This window comes from Ovis aries, chromosome 1 (assembly GCF_016772045.2).
Source record: "Ovis aries strain OAR_USU_Benz2616 breed Rambouillet chromosome 1, ARS-UI_Ramb_v3.0, whole genome shotgun sequence".
Classification (NCBI taxonomy): Eukaryota; Metazoa; Chordata; class Mammalia; order Artiodactyla; family Bovidae; genus Ovis; species Ovis aries.
This window is the reverse complement of record NC_056054.1, coordinates 97,021,956-97,035,328: the sequence shown is the minus strand read 5'-3', so window position 1 is coordinate 97,035,328 and position 13,373 is coordinate 97,021,956.

Below are 13,373 nucleotides of genomic sequence, written 5' to 3'. Positions count from 1 at the left end.
GCAAAATGTCCCAGTATTTGCCCTGGTTAAGCCGTATCCACTTTGTCCAGCCCCAATATCCAGTCTGCTCTCTTTCTCTATTGGTTTACAACATGAAGGGTGACCTTGGTGAAGTCCTTAACCACTTCTTATTCTATTTCCGTGGAAGCCACATCATCCCACCACACAGGTGTTGATCAGAAGAGGTCACACGCAGGTGGCTTGTAAAAAAAGTGTATCACTCTAAAGTATGTTCATCTTGGTCAATTCTTCCTGGAGGATGAAACAGAGAATTGAACTGAGTTCTGTAAATCTCCATTAGGGGGCCCCCTTTCATTCCAAATTCCCTCAGCTGTTCTAAATTCAGCAGGTTGAATGCCAAGGCTTTTTTCTTAGCTTTAAGTGGCAAGGAAATGGAGGGTACATCTCGTGCCTCCTCAGTCTAGAAATTGGACGCAATTCTCTTAATTTTATGACCAGAAAGAGTCGCTTTTCTTTAGCAAACAATACCCTAGGAAATCTTTTGATTTTGAAGCCTATTTTTAATGGGATAATATTATTGCCAGGAGTGCGGAAAAATAAATGATGAACAACATATTCATATGTATCAACTACAGTAGAGTGGGGTAATGGGGTGCAAGCCACTTGCAGGGCGGGGGGGGTAGGGGGGCAAAAGCCACTTTGGCAGAGACTGGAGTGGTTGTTTAAAGTGATCTTACGTTAGGTGCTGTATAGGTATTATTTCACTTAATCCTCTATAACATGGGTGAGCAAACTGTGATCCCAAGGTCATATTCGTCTGGGTGACTGGTTTTGTAAGTGAAATGTTTCTGGAACATGGCCATGCTCATTTGTTTACCAGTTACCTGTGTGCCTTCACTGCAGAATGGCAGTGACCATATGGCCCACCGAGTCTGAAATATTTAGTCTGGTTCATTACAGAAAAGGTTTGCTGACTCCTGCTTTATAACCAGGTGAGATGGGAATTTCTGATGAATAAACAGCAACTCAGAAAAATTCAGTCACTAGCCAAACTCACAGTTAGAAAATTACCGAGTTAGACTTTGAATCAAAGTTGACCTTCTGTCCAATGCACTTGGTCTTTCTGCTTTTACTGCACAGCAACCCTGGCGGGTGATCAAATGCCTACACAGGGCTGGTGTTTCCCACCATGGATCTCATTTATTATCATGATTTCAAACTACTTTGTGTTGTTTTCCAGGATTTGCACCATCTGATTTCAGCTTGCCTTTCCTGCTTCAGCTCCTACCTCTTCCCCAGTGAGCCTCGCTCAAGTGACTTGGCGCCTTCACTGTTTCCAAACACATCTTTTGCTTCTTCATTCCTTATTTCCATTTCATGATTTCACTACTCCAAATGAATACCCTCTCTGCCTCCTGAGATCCTGCCTCATCCTTCAGGAATCCTGCCTTGACCGTCTATTCGGAAGTGATTTCTCTTCCAATATGAACAGCAGTTCTCTGTCCTGTTGATTTAGCCCTTGTGATTGGCTCCCTTGGATACGCTTTGATAGGCTTGTCTTACCTTCTAAAGGAGGTTATAAATCTCCCTGAGAGTGAGAACTGTATGTACCCCACTCCCTGGAAGGCTGTATCATTCACTTGGGGGCCATGTAATGGCAGGCCCATTGATCCATGAACATTCTTCCACAGAGATAAATTCTGATCACTCTTCCACTCAACTTAGCATGTCACTAAAAGTGCAGTATTGGAATCTGAACATGAACTGTGAATGTGATAAAGTGAAGAAAACTAGGGAAAGGAAATAAGCAGCTAACCCTTATTTTATCATTTGGATCATAGGGCTAGGTTTCCTTTCTGGTGCTTTTCCTAAGACAACATGGGAAATAGCAGCGTGAGGTCTGGAGTCAGACCCTGGATTTGAAATCTGACCCTGTTACTTGTTGTTGGCTGTGTGACCTTGGGCAAATCACCGAGCCCTCTGAATTTCAGTGTCCTCACATTTACAATAGAGAAAGCGGAAATGACTAATTGGATTGTCGTGAGGAATGAAGGGGGGCTTTCCTGGTGGTGGTAGTGGGAGAGTCCGCCTGCCAATGCAGGAGACTTCTGGCAGGTTACAGTCCATACGTTGAAAAGCGAGATACTCTTAAAGCTCTTTGCAGAGTCTCTGCATGTATGAAGCTCTTTAATTATTCCCAGGCATTGTTTTTCCACAGCTCTGTCCTTAAATGGGCACCAGATCTCGGCATTTAGGACTGACCGGGTCCTCTTCACCCTACTGCTGTGCATTAGCCATCCATCCTGACTGGGTCAACAAACAACACTACAGAATTCAGTTCAGTTCAGTCGCTGAATTGTGTCCAACTCTTTGCGACCCCATAGACAGCAGCATGCCAGGCTTCCCTGTCGATCACCAGTTCCCGGAGTTTACTCAAACTCATATTCATTGAGTCGGTAATGCCATCCAACCATCTCATCCTTTGTCGTCCCCTTCTCCTCCTGCCTTCTTCAGTCTTTCCCAGCATCAGGGTCTCTTCAGATGAGTCAGTTCATCACATCGTGTGGCCAAAGTATTGGAGTCTCAGCTTCAGCATCAATCCTTCCAATGAATATTCAGGATTGATTTCCTTTAGGATGGACTGATTGGATCTCCTTGTAGTCCAGGGGACTCTCAAGAGTCTTCTCCAACACCACAGTTCAAAATCATCAATTCTTCGGCGCTCAGCTTTCTGGATAGTCCAACTCTCACATCCATACATGACTACTGGAAAAACCATAGCTTTGACTAGATGGACCTTTGTCGGCAAAGTAACGTCTCTGCTTTTTAATATGCTCTCTAGGTTGGTCATAACTTTTCTCCCAAGGAGTAAGCGTCTTTTAATTTCATGGCGGCACTCACAATCTGCAGTGATTTTGGAGCCCCAAAAAAAAAAGTCTGACACTGTTTCCACTGTTTCCCCATCTATTCCCCATGAAGTGATGGGACCAGATGCCATGATCTTAGTTTTCTGAATGTTGAGTTTTAAGCCAACTTTTTCACTCTCCTCTTTCATTTTCATCAAGAGGCTCTTCAGTTCTTCTATGCTTTCTTCCATAAGGGTGGTGTCATCTGCATATCTGAGGTTATTGATGTTCCTCCCAGCAATCTTGATTCCAGCTTATGCTTCTTCCAGCCTGGCATTTTGCATGATGTACTCTGCATATAAGTTAAATAAGCAGGGTGACAATATACAGCCTTGACGTACTCCTTTTCCTATTTGGAACCAGTCTGTTGTTCCATGTCCAGTTCTAACTGTTGCTTCCTGACCTGCATACAGATTTCTCAAGAGGCAGGTCAGGTGGTCTGGTATTCCCATCTCTTGAAGAATTTTCCAGAGTTTATTGTGATCCACACAGTCAAACGCTTTGGCATAGTCAATAAAGCAGAAGTAAATGTTTTTATGGAACTCTCTTGCTTTTTCTGGAGAAGGCAATGGCACCCCACTCCAGTACTCTTGCCTGGAAACTCCCATGGATGGAGGAGCCTGGAAGGCTGCAGTCCGTGGAGTAGCTAAGAGTCGAGCACAAGTAAGCCACTTCACTTTCACTTTTCACTTTCATGCATTGGAGGAGGAAATGGCAACTCACTCCAATGTTCTTGCCTGGAGAATCCCAGGGATGGGGGAGCCTGGTGGGCTGCCGTCTGTGGGGTCACACAGAGTCAGACATGACTGAAGCAACTTAGAAGCAGCAGCTTGCTTTTTCGATGATCCAACAGATGTTGGCAATTTGATCTCTGGTTCCTCTGCCTGTTCTAAATCCAGCTTGAACATCTGGAAGTTCACGACTCACGTACTGTTGAAGCCTGGCTTGGAGAATTTTGAGCATTACTTTACTAGCAATTGTGAATGCAATTGTGAGTGCAATTGTGAGTGCAATTGTGCGCCTTTCTTTGGGATTAGAATGAAAACTGACCTTTTCCAGTCCTGTAGCCACTGCTGAGTTTTCCAAATTTGCTGACATGTTGAGTGCAGCACTTTCACAGCATCATCTTTCAGGATTTGAAACAGCTCAACTGGAATTCCATCACGTCCATCAGCTTTGTTCATAGTCATGCTTCCTAAGGCCCACATGACTTCACATTCCAGGATGTCTGGCTCTAGGTGAGTGATCATACCATTGTGATTATCTGGGTTGTGATGATCTTTTTTGTATAGTTCTTCTGTGTATTCTTGCCACCTCTTCTTAATATCTTCTGCTTCTGTTAGGTCCATACCATTTCTGCCCTTTATTGTGCCCATCTTTGCATGAAATGTTCCCTTAGTATCTCTAATTTTCTTGAAGAGATCTCTAGACTTTCCCATTCTATTGTTTTTTTCTATTTTTTGCACTGATCACCGAGGAAGGCTTTCTTATCGCTCCTTGCTATTCTTTGGAACTCTGCATTCAAATCAGTATATCTTTTCTTTTCTTGTTTGCCTTTTGCTTCTCTTCTATTCACAGCTATTTGTAAGGCCTCCTCAGACAACCATTTTGCCTTTTTGCATTTCCTTTCCTTGGGGATGGTCTTGATCCCTGCCTCCTGTACAATGTCACAAACCTCCATCCATAGTTCTTCAGGCACTCTGTCTATCAGATCTAATCCCTTGAACCTATTTGTCATTTTAGCCCTCTGCAGTTTGCGGGATCGCCAAGAAAGGAGATGATGAATGCCCTACCCACAGCAGCTACATTTTAATAGAGCCATAGGAAGCAGAAATGCAGACCTGTCATCTCCTCCCCACTCTCCAAACACCATTTATAGCAGGCATGTGGTTCCAAACTGGAGACAGTTGGGGAAGAGTCGCCTGTGCTAGTCTGCTAATATAATGCCTCCGGGTCTCTCGCGTAGGGAACTCTCTTGTTAACAACAGGTTCCCTTCATCCACCACCTCCAAGAGAATCCACTTACTCATTTTTACTCTTGTTAACCTGGGGCTCCAGCTTAGTCCCGCCCACCTATTCTTTCTTCTTTACACTTTCTCAGCTGTTTATCAGTTCAAGGACAAACTTGAGTTTTCAGATTTAAACACGGACTCTCCTGCAGGATGAGGATTTGGGGTTGATGTAAGCAGTGAACAGATAGAGAAGTTCCTGGTATTAACCATGGGCACTGAATCTGGTCTGAGTCACTGAACTTGGGCTTTAAGGCTCTTTCCTTTTCTACTTGGTCAGCCAACTTTTCAATAAGGTCCTTGAAAACACCTGGTGTTTTCTGGTGAGCCTGGGGTTTTATTTCTGTTTCTAGTTAAAACTGCATTCTTTGGAACCATCTAAATTCTTAAAATAGTTATTCTCCTGAATTCTTTGCTTTTAAAGTCCTGCTGCTGCTGCTGCTAAGTCGCTTCAGTCATGTCCGACTCTATGCGACCCCATAGACGGCAGCCCACCAGGCTCCCCCATCCCTGGGATTCTCCAGGCAAGAACACTGGAGTGGGTTGCCATTTCCTTCTCCAATGCATGAAAGTGAAAAGTGAAAGTGAAGTCGCTCAGTTGTGTCCAACTCTTAGCGACCCCATGGACTGCAGCCCACCAGGCTTCTCCATCTGTGGGATTTTCCAGGCAAGAGTACTGGAGTGGGGTGCCATTGCCTTCTCCGTTTAAAGTCCTACACATAATATTTATCTCCTGAGACCCCAGGCTAGGATAAATGCTTATTCTGGTTTTCACATGTGTAAACCCAAATATCACAGAGATGTAGCTAAGGGTATAATCCCAATTTACCACCTGGTCAGCATTCCACTCCCCCTCAAAAAAAAAAAAAAAAGGCAGTCTTTAAAAAAATTTCAGTTATTTATTTAGCTGTGCCAGGTGGCACATGGAATCTTGCTTGCATCATCTGGGATCTTTTGTTGTGGTACATGGCATGGCCTCTCTGGTTGTGGCACACGGCTCAGTAGTTACAATGTGCAGGCTTACTTTACTCCACATGTGGGATCTTAGTTCCCTGACCAGGGATCAAACCCACGCCCCGTGCATTGCAAGGCGGAATCTCAACCAATGGACCACCAAAAAAGTACCCCTCCCGCCCCCGCCAAACAATCTTGACATAAGATGTGATAATAACTCTCCATAACTCTTCCTTTTATTTTTTAATGTGTACACAGGTTGACTAGTTCCTTTTTCAATTGACGTTTTGAAGCCGTTAAACTGGTTTCTTTATATCAATGGCCAAAACAAATGATCATGAATAAAATCTCACAGGAAAAAAAAAAGTGCATTATTTTCTCTTCAAAGTTAAATCACTTAAACTTTGGACAGACTGTGTTGTAGGCAGAAGAACATGCTGGTACCATCCAAACACATAAGACACAACCATCCTGGACAGAATTTCCATTTGCGTGGACCTGACTGGAGTCAAATATTTCATGGACTGGTGTCAGTAATCTCTATAAATAACTATTGGTGTTAATGATTAAAAGAACTACTACCAAGCCCTTTGGCACTGGGTAAAGTGTTTCTGGAAGCAGCCAGAAGAAACAAGCTTATACAGTGCAGGAGAGGGGAACAAAGTTAGCAAAAGAAGAGAATGTAGGTGAAGTCCTGGACCAGAAAGGATTTCTCTCTCAGAGTAGTCAGGAATTAAGCCAGGAACTTGGTGCAGCTGGAGTGCTGACTATAGGTCCAAAAAGAGTTGACTTGGGGGATCAGGTCCAGGAAGAGACTTAGTGAGTTTGTGGAGGGGGACTGCCCTTGGCCCCCAGGCACACAAAGCCAGCCAACGTGTAGCTCTGCAACGGGAAAACATGGAAGTGTGAAGTGTTAGTCGATCAGTCATATCTGACTCTTTGCGACCCTGTGGACTGTAGCCCACCAGGCTCCTCAGTCCATGAAATTCTCCACGCAAGAATACTGGAGTGGGTTTCCATGCCCTCCTCCAGGGGATCTTTCCCACCCAGGGATCGAACCTGCAACTCTTGCATCTCCTGAATTGGCAGACGGGTTCTTTACTGCTGATCCACCTGGGATAATTTGCCCCAGTTATACGTGCATGCACTTATCTTTAGCTCCTTAGTTTCCTTGTATTTTGTTTCCCAAGGAGACACTTGTCCAGGTGTGAGCTCTGCAGCAAAGTGTTCCAGATCCAAGCCTGTCTCACTCCGCCATGTCAAAGAGAAAGAGGTAGGTAGGTTCTATACCCCCTAGAGAAAGAGGTTCTACACCCCTCTGGAGATTGTGAACCAGCCCAGTGCACATTGCCGCAAGGGCACTCAGTGGAAAAGGCAGGGAGAGGACAGACGTGGAGCAAAATTCCTCCTGCAAGAAGCTTTGAGTTTAGCTACGAAGACAGACCAATGATTTGTGCAAAACATCTCATGAACCAATGAAAATAGTATAAAATAAAACACAAGTCTTTTGTGGTACAGTCTATCAGAACAGGCATTCACAAGGCTGGAAATACGATAGTGAAAGGAGCAAAGAATTTAGAGTAAAAAAAAAGAAACATCTGCAGAATAAAAGAATGGAGCCTCAGCCATTGAATTGAGGCCTCAAGGGGCAGATCCAGAGCCTGGATAATGTGGTGTCCCTTTAAATCAATATTGTTTAATAGAGGGGTGACAAAAGATGATGCCCATTTCCATCAGTGAAAATGAACTCTCTCTTTAGGCTCAAATGAAGGATTTATTATTTGCATGAAATATAACAGAATATTTTACTTACTTGGAATTGTCTTTTGTTTCACAGTTTTTCCAGCATTTAGAACTGGAAAGCATTAGTCACTCACACTTAGCCATGAGCAGAGAAAACTTACTCGGATCTAGTTACACAGACTTGTTCAAGATATGGTTCTAAGAAAATATTTTTCTTAAATCACTGGAAGGGTCGCATAGTATGTGAAAAGCAACTGTTATTTTTAATCTAAGTATTTAATTAACTCCATTAGCATTCCAGACATTAGCAAGAATGTACTCATGCATCACTTATATAATCTATAATGTGAATATATGTATATATGTAAGTGCTTTAAAGTTTTCTTTCCAGTACTTATTTATTGGCTTCACACCAATAAAACATTTACTACATTTCTGCAGCTTTTGTTCTCTCTTCATTTTTCCTTTCCAACCAGATGAGTTTTATGTGAAGTATATTAAAGGAATTAAAACATATATATATATATATACATATATATATATATATATTTAAATCTGTTTCCCTGCACAATGTCACATACTTTTGGTTTCAGAATTCAGCTGCCAATTTCAGGTCCTCTTGGAACTAGGGCAGGACTCTGATTACACCAAGAAACAGGCCTGTGTAGATCACAGAAACTCTCAGCTAAGATAAATCTGCAGCCCTGGGAATGTTTTTACATTTCTATCCAAGGAAGCTTCCTTCTTGAGTGGGAATAGAACCAGTTTACATTTCATCACTAGTTTTGAGAGTGTTGGTAGAAACGTGAGTGAAAGGGAACAGAATCTCGGGTTTATTCCCGGGATATTTGAGCGCCTCTGTGGATTGAGGCCTGGGACAGCTGACCCTGCCTTTCTGGCTCTTCATTTGTGATTGTGCTCATGCCGCTGAAACTCTAAAACTCATTTTCCGTATCTCTATGAGGATATTCATATCTACAGAATCTACCTCGTTGGGTCCCCTGAAGCTCAACTGAGATAAAAAATGTGAAAACATTTTTGTAAACTGGACAAAGTTGGCCATAGGTAAGCTGTTACCTTGTGAGAGGGGGAAAATGTTAGATTGGCAAAGAAGGGCTCCAGTGAGAATCCTGACTTATATCACCCGTCAGCTTCTTGGCAACACTTCTCTTGAACACATGGCTCAGAATATATAAGGTAGTGAGGTATCGCTGAAAAGAGTAATGGCTTGGAAGTACGACTCTAGGTCAAGTTTCATTACCTCACTACACTGAGATATGTGAATTTGGGTAAATCGCTTAATCTTCCTTGTTTCTTTATCTGTAGATGTTTGGGCAAAAAAGCCTTATACATTCTATAAATATGAAAACCATGCTTTCAGACTTTCTAAGATATTTGTTGTGTCACTGAGTCATGTCCAACTCTTTTGTGACTCCATGGACTGCAGCCCACCAGGTTTCTCTGTTAGGATTTGCTGAAATATGCGTAGTGAAAGCTCAGGGACCTCTCATCCTCACGGCAGTGTCCTCTGGTGTCATACACCAGGCCTGACACATAGTAGGTGCTCAATAATAAATGTTGGGTATAAGAATGACCACCCAATCACAGCAGTGACTGCTGTTATACTTATTTTAGTGTAATTTTAGTCACTTCAACAAAGGTGAATGTTTAGATATAAAATTCCATATAATTAATAAGGTAATTAATAAGAAATACTTTTCTAAAACATTACCTAAATGAATCCATGAATCCAAAAAATGACTCTGATTTTGGTTTGAATAAACAGTGGTCATTCTGCCTTAACCAGGATATAATATTCAATTTCAAGATTTTCTGGAACTTGTCTACGGGATTTCTTCTAGCCCTAATGTGTGAGGTAATGCCAATCTTATTTCTATTTTTCCCTACCCTCATGCCCACCCCCTCATCCTCATTTTTACTTTCCAGGATGCTCCGCAGTAAATGCCAAGTAGTTTCTAAGCTCAGCATCTCTGAATATAAGATTTCTTCAACTCTCCCTTCCTCTGTCACCTTATCTAAATCCTCCTCCTCCTTTCAGGCTCAGCTTGAAACTTTACCAGAAATGTCTTCTGACCCGTAAGATTGGGTTGGTAGCACCTTGGATGCTACTCTGATGCAGCTTATCTGCATCAGGCTATTTACCACATTAGGCCATTAAGGTAAAGGGGATCAGAACACAGACACTGGAGCTTTACTGCTGGGATTCCTAGCCCACTAGCAGGCTGAGCTGGGCAGGGATTGCCCCTTAAACAGCCTCTGTCATAGCGCTGTTGAGCATATTAAATGACTGAAGGAATCATATATGGAAGCACATAGAACAAGATTTGGTGCATAGTATCATATAACGTTTGCGGATTCTGGTGTTAAATGTTATTATCTGCTGGGTCAACTTGAGCCTACAAGACTCCTCAAGAGTAGGAAGCATGTTTTATTCACCGCTGTACTCTAGCACTGCAAATACTTCATAAATAATTTTTGAATAAATGGAATTATCTTTTCTGCTTCACTGGAACTATACTGGGGGACCCTCTTACTAGTGATGAAGTCACAATGCTTCAAAGAAAAGAGAGGCCCAATGGGTGGAAGGTACCTTTGAAGTCTGTGGATGCTAAAGCAACGCTATTCAAAATAGGATAAAATTTTTGGTCACATCATTTAAAAAGCTGTGACTAGTGGTAAACTATAGGAAAACTGGCATGCCAGTGGAAGTGATAATTGATGCTGTTGTGTGTAGACACAGTAAAACAAAACAAAGCAGTGTAACTCCACTTCCTCCAGCAACCTCTAAGGACTGAGCCATTTTCTTTTCAATCTGTCTCATTATCCCAGTGCTGCATCCACAGCCCACACTCTTACATTAGCAAAGTTTACAGAATCATTCAGTGGTAGAATTCTTGCCTCCCACGCGGGAGCCCTGGTTTGATTCCCAGCCAATGCATCATGCTCGTGTTTGGGCTTCCCTGGTGGCTCAGATGGTAAAGAGTCCACCCGCAATGTGGGAGACCTTGGTTCAATCCCTGGGTTGGGAAGATCCCTTGGAGAAGGAAATGGCAACTCACTCCAGTATTCTTGCCTGAAGAATCCCCCGGACAGAAGAGCCTTGTGGGCTAGAGTCCAAGGGGTCACAAAGAGTTGGACATGACTGAGCGACTAACATACACACAGTGTCGTGCAGGTCCGGGTTTATGCCTAGATCTCTAGCCTCAGTCATCACCATCCTGCAGGACTGTCTGCCCCATCCCCTACTCTATAGCATCTCCCTCACCTGATTTCCAGCCCCTCACTCAGAAAAGCTACTTCTATATCCATTCCTCTGTTGAAGATGTGTGCATACATCAGTGGAATACTTGTTGTTCAGTCGCTAAGTGGTGTCCAACTTTTTGTGATCCCATGAACTGCAGCATGCCTGGCTTTCCTGTCCTCCACCATCTCCCGGAGTTTGCTCAAGTTCATGCCCAGTGAGTTGGTGAAACTAACTAAGCACCTCATCCTCTGCAGCCCTCTTCTTCTCCTGCCTTCAATCTCTCCCAGCATCAGGGTCTTTTCCAATGAGCTGGCTCTTTGCATAAAGTGGCCAAAGTATTGGAGCTTCAGCTTCAGCATCCATCCTTTCAATGAATATTCAGGTTGATTTCCTTTAGGATTGACTAGTTTGATCTCCAGTGAAAGAGCCAATGGAATAATACTTGGCCGTAAAAAGAATGAAATTGTGCCATTTGCAGTGACATGGATGGGCCCAGAGACTGTCACCCAGAGTGAAATAAGTCAGAGAAAAATAAATATTGTATACTAACACATATATGTGTAACCTGGAAAGATGGTATAGAGGAACTTATCTGAAAAGCAGAAATAGAGAAAAAGGCATAGAGGACAAGGGTATGGATACCAAGTGGGGAGGGAAGGTGGAGTAGATTGGGAGACTGGGATTGCCATATATACACTATTGATACTATGTATAGAATAGATAACTAAGGAAGGCTCCTCTGGTGGCTCAGTCAGTAGGGAATCTGCCTGCAATACAGGAGACCCAGGTGCCATCCCAGGGTTGGGAAGATTCCCCTGGAGAAGGAAATGGCAACCCACTCCAGTGTTCTTGTCTGGAAAATCCACAGGGTACACGAGTCAGACACAACTTGGTGACTCAATCACCACAATGAGAAGCGACTGTATATGAACGTATAACCTACTGTAGAGCATGGGGAACTCTACTCAGTGCTCTGCGGTGACCTAAATGGGAGGGAAATCCAAAATGAGGGATATATATATATGTACTCCAATAAAAAAAGAACACCTACCTCTATTCTTTAAGACTCAGTTCTGGTGTCAGCACTGGGAAAGCAATCTCAGACAATCCCAGTTTCTCCTGTGCCCCAGTTTGCTATGTGAGCTCAGTCACAGCCATCTTCTCACGTGGGGCCATTTTCCCACCAGACTGCTATCAGGACACTCAGCTTTCATTCTGGAATCACGGGAACCAAGCACTGTGCCCGGAAGGGAGAAAACGTATACTGACGCAACAAGTGTCCAACCCCCGAGTGAACGGATGGATGGATGGGTGGAACTGCACTGCTCTCCCCTTCACAGTCTCACTGTCAGTGTTCTTGTTCTTTCTTCTTGCCTCATGAGGCCTTACATTCAATCTCTGAGGTATGCTGCTGCTAAGTCACTTCAGTCGTGTCCGACTCTGTGCGACCCCATAGACGGCAGCCCACCAGGCTCCCCCGCCCCTGGGATTCTCCAGGCAAGAACACTGGAGTGGTTGCCATTTCCTTCTCCAATGCATGAAAGTGAAAAGTGAAAGTGAAGTTGCTCAGTCATGTCCGACCCTCAGCGACCCCGCGGACTGCAGCCTTCCAGGCTCCTCCATCCAGGGGATTTTCCAGGCAAGAGTACTGGAGTGGGTTGCCATTGCCTTCTCCAGGAGATCTTCCCGACCCAGGGAATGAACCGAGGTCTTCCGCATTGTAGGTAGACGCTTCAAATGTAGCCTCTCAGAGACTCATTTTCCTTGTTTGTGAAACAGAGACAATTTGTGAATCTAAGCAAATAGATGATTCATTGTTTACAACACGTTCCACGTAGATGATCACATATCTGTAAATAACAGTTTTGTTTCTCTGTTTTTAATATTTATACCTTTGATTTTTCTTCTCTTGTTGGGTTGCCACAGGTTTCCAGTACCAAGTGGAAGAGTAGTAGCGATATTGGGTGTCCTTATTTTGCTTCTAATCTTAGAGAGAGAATATCTTTCTCCATTCTGTCAAATACAGACTTATTTTAGAAGATTAGTGGACCAAATATCTTTCTAATCTTTGGCATACATAGGTGATGGAAATCTATACATTAGTCTGTGTTACTGTTTATTTTTCTGTGGCTCAAAATTTATTATACTTCTCTCCCCATCCTTCAGGGATAAGGGGTTCCAGGGTATATGGAGCTCAGCAGAGCAATGACAACAAGCAGTCTTCTGCTCATGATCGGGGGGATAGGGGAGTCATGTGTCGGAGGCAGACTATTTGAAAGCCAGCCGGAGGCCCAGCTAATCCTGGTAAAATGCGCTCTTTCCTCTACTGCTTTTGATCAGATGGGAAATATTCCCACTTTCCCCTCCCCCAAATTCTCTTCCAGGGATTAAGATATTCAATGTCATTTTTATACAAAACAGTTTAATAAAAAGTTTACTTTTAAAAAGTGTATTCAATGGGGACTTCCCGGGTGGTCCAGTTGTTAAGAATTTGCCTTCCAATGCAGGAGACACAGGTTCCAGCCCTGGTCGTGG